The 7790-nt window shown below is 49.3% G+C and overlaps 1 long non-coding RNA gene across 1 annotated transcript; it reads right to left on the bottom strand.

The window, feature by feature from the left end:
- Nucleotides 1-1131: 1131 nt before the first annotated feature.
- Nucleotides 1132-4044, bottom strand: LOC111725645. Its single transcript, XR_002773662.1, has 2 exons — nt 3789-4044; nt 1132-1314 (listed from the first exon to the last, which is right to left on the bottom strand). It is a non-coding gene; the product is annotated as an uncharacterized LOC111725645 (long non-coding RNA).
- Between the last annotated feature and the right edge of the window lie 3746 nt (nt 4045-7790).

The raw sequence follows: 7790 nt of genomic DNA, 5'->3' as shown, positions 1-7790 counted from the left end.
ATCATATATATATATATTTTTTTTTTTTTTTTGACAGAGTCTTGCTATGTCACTCAAGCTAGAGTGCTGTGGCCTTAGCCTAGCTCACTACAACCTCAGATTCCTGGGCTCAAGTGAACCTCCTGCCTCAGCCTCCTGAATAGTTAGAACCATGTTGTGCACCACCACACACAGCTAATTTTTCTATTTTTTATACAGACAGGGTCTCACTCTTGTTCAGGCTAGTTTCAAACTCCTGTCTTTGAGCAATCCTCCTGCCTTGGCCTCCCAAAATGGTAGGATTACAGATGTGAGCCACTTTGCCCAGGTCATCTCTCATTTTTTAAATGTATAAATAATATTCATCTTTAATTTACCAAGGTAAATTGAGAGGTAAATTAAGCAGAGGTCAGCAAACTTCTTCTATACAGGGCCAGATTATAAATATTCTGGACTTTGTGAGCTACAACTACTCCACTCTGCCCTCACAGTGCAAAAACAGCCCCAGGCATTATGCTGATGCATGGGCACGGCTCTGTTCAAAAAACTTTATTTATGGACACTGAAGTTTAAAATGCCATACAATTTTCACATCTTATGAAATATTATTTGTTTGATTTTACCCTAACCATTTTAAAAATATAGAAACTATTTTTGGCTTGTGGGCTATGCAGAAACAGGTAGCAGGGCTACCTTTGGTCTGCAGGCCATGGTCCGGAGACCCCTGATGGACATTATTGACTGACACATTATAACTCAGATGGGATAAAAATCACAGACCAGGAAAGAGAGGGTGCAAGTATAATGGGCGTATGTAGAGTAAAAGGCCAGGCTGCTTTCTGTGACCCCTGATGCATTAAGCTGGTCCTGCTGGCACCCCCACCCCACCCCTGCCTGGACACCGCTGGGCCTTGGATAGGGGAAAGGGAAAGGAAGACAGAGTGAGTGAGCAGGGCACAGCTCTCAGAGTAGCCTGCACCTGTCCAGAGGGGGCACAACAGACTGGACAACTCCCAGGAGGGACCACTTCCTGAGCCCCTGTCCCCTACCTGATCCCAGCCTAAGATCCAACCCCAGTCTCAAAGAAACCACAGAAGGGCGTCCCCCCTCCCCCCAGCCCAGATCTCCCCGGAACACGGTGCCTTACATTGATCTCCTCGTCCGACGTTTCTACCTTGAAAGGGCGGATGCTCTCATCTTCCCTGGCTGTGGGTCTCGTTCCCGGCCCCCACCACCCATCTTCAAGTGGCAAAGTTTCTTCCTTGTCCTGGGAGATGAACCAGTAGATGACAAAGCCCAGCACTGAGGCGAGGAAAATTTCCAGCCACATGGCTCCTGCAAGGTAAGGGCCGAGCCATCAGCAACAGAGACCACCCAGCCAGGCCTGGACACCAGAGTCTCCAATTCCCAATCTCTCCCACCCAATCCCTGATTTTGTTTACATTTGACACACACATATATATATATATATATATATATGAAAACAATAGAAAAAGAGACAAAATCTCCCACATCCTGACAATAGGAACTTGGGTTAGCTTCTGCATGGCCCTAGTGTCTGTACGAGGCGCCTTTCACACGGGGCTTCCGAGAGGCTTCTCTCCACGCCTCCTGACTCCCTCTTCTCAGAGGAGAGGCAGCTTTTCTGAATGGTGGGCCTCAGCTCCTTGCTCTCTTTCTTGAGAGAGGAGCTTGTCTTCAGCATAAGAAGGATTAAGGGGAAGGCTTGCAGTTCTGGTAGGTCAAGTTCAGTGTAAAGGAGCCCAACCATGGCCAACATCTTAGATATGTGTGTAAGAGCTTTATTGAAATATAATTCACATACCATATAATTCACTCGTTTAAAGTGTACAATCCAAAAAAATAAAAAATAAAAATAAAGTGTACAATCCAATGGTTATAGGATATTCCCAGAGTTGTGTAATCACAACCACATCAAATGTTAGAACATTTTTCCTCGGCACAAAGAGAAACCCTACCTTTAGCTGTTCCTCCTCTGTTGCCTCACCCACCCTAAGCAATCACGAATCTACTTTCTGTCTGTAGATGGCCAATTATATTTCATATAAACTCATCTGTTTCCATTGGTCTGACTCTCATGTCTTTTTTTTTTCCAGTAGACTCAGAAAGAAGAGGTTAGTCTCAGCAAACCAATATCAGGAAGATACCAGCCTGGCATTGTTCTGTAGCACCTCATCTTCCATGTTCCCAGGGCAGTACCCCATAGAATGCCCATGTTCGGAGGAAACTGCTTGAGTACACACTCTGTCCTCACACCAGACTCAGAGAGGGCTCTGCCCGATGTGCGCAGTTAGGGCCCAGAGGAGGAGGAGGAAGCAACGTATGTCAGATGAGGCCCCAGCAGACCACTCCCCAGCACCACCCTGACTTCATCTTGGAAACCCAAAGCAGGAGGAGGGCCCTCTATTTGCTACACATTAGATATTGGGAACTCTGCTGGGGGATTGTAGAGGCCCTGGGATTTGCTCCTGTCAAGAGCTGCTCCTCTCTAAGGTAAGAATTGGGCCACTGGTGCTGTTCCCTGAAATATCCATCCACAGTGGTCCAGCAATGCAGCTTCCAACAGAGATGAGGTGGGGGAGAGGAGCATAATGGTTCCCACTCCTTTCCTATAGCCCAGTAGAAATCTCGTGAGAAAAACTGGCTCTGTAATCCCATCAGTCAGTGATCCTGCTTGTAAGTGATTCCGCTGAACTCCCAGCTTCCATACTCACCCCCCAGAGCCAGCTCTAATTCTTCCTCCATGCCTGTCCATCTCCAAGTCCTGATACTGCTCAGATGCAGCTCCCTGAATCCCTATTCCTGCCCTCTGGATCACAGCCCTCATCACCCCATATGGAGATCATCCCGACAGCTTTTAAGAGAGGCAAGCTCCACCCCCATCTCTCAAAGTCACCAGCTTTGTCCTAGGACCCCACACCCTGCATGCCCACCCTTGAACTTCCAACATGTCTTGTTCATTGAGCTGTGAAATTCTGCAGTGGCTCAAGGTCTCAGTGTTCACAAAGGTCTACAACATGCCAGGGGGCAGGTCTCCACGGAGCCGGCTGGAGACAAGCAGGGGATGTGCTAGTATGTATTTTACTCCCGCTCAGATGGGTCCTGGCTTTCATCTTTCAATTCCAAGCACCATGAGTGCCTGGCCTCAAGTCCCCTGCACATGTCAGCCAATTAGATGGGTGGCTGGGACCAGCACTCCCACAGTTAATACAAAGCAAGAAATAGCTAGGGATGAGTCCCTTCTTAATTTAAGGAATCCAGAGAGGAAAACTTACACAGGTGTCTCCCATTTCCAGAAAGACCTTATGTCCCTGGCAGGAAATTCTGCCCCTTGAGAAGAAGGAAAGAGGGACACATGGGGAGCATGTGAGTGGAGGCAAAGGCAGAGGGCAGAGCTGCCCCCAGCAGCAGGAGCCTATGGACACAGCTCACCTGGCAAGCAGATCCCACCACAATGAACCGGAGCTCGGGAAGACAGGGACTGTGTCCATCCCAGTCACTGCCCAGAGCCCACGCACAGTGAGGCACTCCACCAATATCTGTGCCAAGTGCGTATGTGCTAGAAGCAAGGAAGACAAACTCTGCATGATGTTGTCAAGAGAGCTGCACATGTAATGATCGTTAGAGAGTGTTCCACTGCCCACGTGAACTCTACAGACTACCCTTCTTTCTGATCTAAGAAGAGAAGCACCGTTTTCACTTCCCTCTGGGACATAAATGCCCAACTTTCCCTTTCTGGGCAATGATCCCAGTGCTTTCGGTAATCCCCTAGGGCTCCATGTTCTCACCCTTTGGTCGCCTCCTTGGGAAGCAGAGCTCGGCAGCTCTGCACACCACACTCCAGGTGCCTGTGGGAGAGGCAGGGGGCTGCAGGCACTGGTCTCCACTCCCCGCAGCTCTTTTACAACTGCAGTCCTGCCGACTCAGCGAGTCCGATGTGTGCACAGTGCGGTTATCTCCTCGGACTTTGCACAGCAAACTGAACCATATTGACCCCAGAGATACAGTGCTGAAATGATTGGTGCTGGAGTCCCATCTAAGCAAAGGGAATCCAGGACAAGAGGCATTACGATGGCCCCACCAGTACCACCCAGATCACCCCCACAAAGAGGGCAAAGTAACAGAATCAAAGAAAAATTTACAGAGAGATTTACGCATAGTGTCTGTTGCATTCTCATCAAGATAACAAGAATATTAGTACTTGATTCAAGGAGGGTGCCTTAGGCAGAGATGTCCAACCTGGGCCCACAGCCACATGCTGATTTTGTGAGGACTCTTGCTCATCTGTGGTGTGGGGTATCTTGGAAGTATGCGCAGACCCTTTTTTGCTCATCAGCTTTCCTTAGTGTTTGTGAGTTTACGGTGTGGCCTAAGACAGCTCCTCTCCTTCCCATGTGTGGCAGAGAAGAAAAAAAATTTGGACACCCTCCCTCAGAGCATCTGACTCAGATTACAAACAGGCTTTACGCAGTGTGTTAATTTGTCACCCTTATTTAGTAGCAGGTATTAAATTCACAAAGAGAAAGGCAAGACATATAGGCCGGTGTTAAGAGCAGGTGTGGACAGTCTTCAGGTGGGTTTTCAAGGGATGTAATAAACCATGGTACATCCCAAATCCAGCACATTCATTGAACCTGACTTTCCTTTCACCTATTTAAGTGAAGAATAAGAGTAGGCAAGGGCCTTGCCTGAAATCATAGTGCACAGTGTGGGAGCTACAGATGTCTGCCCCAATGTGTCTCCCAGGACTGCCTGTGTGTTCTCAAGAAATGGAATCATGGTTTTCTCGATCACCAGCCATCCTGGCAGCTGGCCTTGGCTGGGGGGCATTCTGCACCTAAGGCAGGAAGACGGTGGCCACAAAGAAGACAAAAAAGTCAGTGGAGTCCATCAACTCGAGGCTCCAACACATTATGAAAAGTGGAGAGTATGTGCTGTGTGCAAGCAGACTCCCAAGATGATCAGATGGTAAGGGTGAAATTGATCATCCTCGCCAATAACTGCCCAGCTTTGAGGAAATCTGAAATAGAGTATTATGCCATTTAGCCAAATGGGTGTTCATCACTGCAGTGGCAGTAATATTGAATTGGGCACAGCATGCGGACAATACTACAGAACAGACTGGTGAAAAGTAAAATCATGCCAATTTTTTAAATCAAATTTGCCAGAGCTTGTATTTAAAAAAAAAAAAAAAGAAAAGAAAAGGAAAGAAACAAGGCTCAGCGCTCCTAGCTCAGTGGTTACTGCGCAGCCACAAACACCGGGGCTGGTGGGTTTGAACCCAGCCTGGGCTTACTAAACAACAATGACAACTCCCACAAAAAATAGTTGGACGTTGTGGTGGGCACCTATAGTCCCAGCTACTTGGGAGGCTGAGGCAAGAGAATCACTTAAGCCCAAGAGTTAGAGGTTGCTGTGAGCTGTGACACCAAGCACTGAACCAAGGGTGACATAGTGAGACTCTGTCTCAAAAAAAAACCCCAAATCCAAACAAACAAACAAAAAAATGGACCAGGTGCAGTGGTTCACACCTGTAATCCTAGCACTGTGGGAGGCCAAGGCAGGTAGATTGCTTGAGCTCATGAGTTCAAGACCAGCCTGAGCAAGAGCAAGACTCCGTCTCTAAAAAATAGCCAGGCATTGTGGTGGGTGGTGCCTGTAGTCCCAGCTACTAGGGAGGCTGAGGTAAGTGAATTGCTTGAGCCCAAGAGTTTGAGGTTGCTGTGAGCTATGATGCCACATGGGACTCTACCCAGGGCAACAAAGTGAAACTCTGTCTCAAAAAAAAAAAAGGAATAATAATAAAGAAGTCCTTCCCTGTCCTGATGGATCAGCCAGACCTGGACAGGGGCAGAGGACTTGGAGTCTGGCTAATCAGAGTCCAGGTGCCACTCTCTATTCTGCCCACAAGCTCCTCAGCTGGGAGACATGAAGAACCACAGTCTTCACCCCCAGGTCGCTGGTCAGGACCACTGCTTTATTTAGAGGCTCAGTAAAGAGGGTGACATTCTGCCTGCCCAGCTCTTCCACAAGCAGACCAGGGTGTGGAGCCAGTGAAGAGCTCACTCCCCAGTGTGGGCTCCTTGGGGTTGGATCCCTGAAAGCAGACATCACCCACCCACTGAAGAGAAGGACTATTCACAGGGCAACCCATGGCAACAGTGGGCCCAGGGTGGGGAGGGCGCCACAGTGCAAGGGGGAGAGCCCTCCCCTCCCTCTTTCATGGCCCCCTGAAAGAGAAAGCCTGCACCAGCCCTCTCTCCACCAAGTGCCCAGTCAACAGGACAAAGCCTTGGAAGCTGGAAAGGAACTCGCAGTCTCAAGTCTTCAAACCCCTTGCTGCATAGTTGGGGAAACTGAGGGGTCTCACCCTGGGTCATGCGGCCAGGGATGGAACCCCTGAAGTGAAGGGGAAAAGGAATCGCTGCAATCCTTGCCCTCTATCATCCTTGCTCATCTGACATTCTGGGCCAGGTCATTTTCTGTTGTGTCCTGTGCTTGGTAGAGTGTTTATCCACTATCCACTGGATGCCAGTAGTACCCTCCCCTCTCCCCATTCTGACAACCAAAAATTTCTCCAAGTGTCCCCTAGGGGGAAAACTTCCCTCATTTGAGGACCAATGCTTAAGACTGGTGGCTCAACTTCAGGGTGAGTGAGAATTACTGGGGAGCTTATTAAACCCAGAGGTTCTGATTCAGGAGGCCTGCAGTGGAGTCAGAGAATCTCTGTTCCTTTCTTTCTTGTTCTTTTTTTGAGACCATCTCATTATGTCACCCTAGGGTGCTGCAGCATCACAGCTCACAGCAATCTCAAACTTCTGGGCTCAAGCAATCCTCTTGCCTCAGCCTTCCAAGTAGCTGGGACTACAGGCACCTGCCATGACGTCTGGATAATTTTTCTATTTTTAGTAGAGATAGGGACTCGCTCTTGCTTGGGCTGGTCTCTAACTTCTGAGCTCACGCAATCCACCTGCCTCAGCCTCCCAGAGTGCTAGGATTACAGGCAAGAGCCACTGCACCTGGTGAGAATCTCTATTTGTAACAAGTGCCCAGGTGTTGCTGGGGCTGCTGGGGACCATGCTTTGAGAAGCCCTGCTCTAGATTAGAGTGTACTGAGCCCTGAGAAGGCTGAACTCTCTGTCCTGCAACCAGCATACCTGAGGGAGCACAAAGTTCGGTTCTGGCAAATGAAGGGCTGTGCCCCACCCAGGTGTGTAAAAAGCTCAGTAGACCAACTCTCAAATTTTTACCAGCTCTCTCTTTGCTTAGGAGGGGCACCCAGAGCTCTCATAACTTCTCCATGCTGCCTGCAAGCTCTGTCTACACTCTCAGCCAGGCACACTCTGCATTCTGAAGCCATCCTGGGCTGGTTCTGTCTTCCCAAAACAGACCTCTAAAGCCTGGAATACCCTCCATTTTTTCACTGACACATCCTGCTCTTTCTTCTCCCGAGCCGCCCTTATTCCCGCAGCTGTGTGTACTCCTGCTGCCCCCGCACCCCGGCCCTGACTCCATCTCACTCCTGGGGCGTACTATCTGAGGGGAGTAGGTTACCATCAGGAGGGCTTCCTTGGGGCACTGCTCTGACGACCTTATAAAGCTTCACTCATTTATTCCCAGTTTACATGAGAGAAAACTCAGGCTAATTCACTTAACCTGCTAGAAAGTGGGAGCGAGCAGCAAAATTCTCCCTCGCGGCTCGGCGCCTATAGCTCAACCGGCTAAGGCGCCAGCCACGTACACCTAAGGTGGCGGGTTCGAATCCCCAGCCCGGACCCGCCAAACAACAA

Source organism: Otolemur garnettii, unplaced genomic scaffold (genome assembly GCF_000181295.1).
Source record: "Otolemur garnettii isolate 467f Iridium unplaced genomic scaffold, OtoGar3 scaffold00045, whole genome shotgun sequence".
NCBI lineage: Eukaryota > Metazoa > Chordata > Mammalia > Primates > Galagidae > Otolemur > Otolemur garnettii.
The sequence above is the reverse complement of the archived record's forward strand: the minus strand, read 5'-3'. Positions and strand labels throughout refer to the sequence as shown.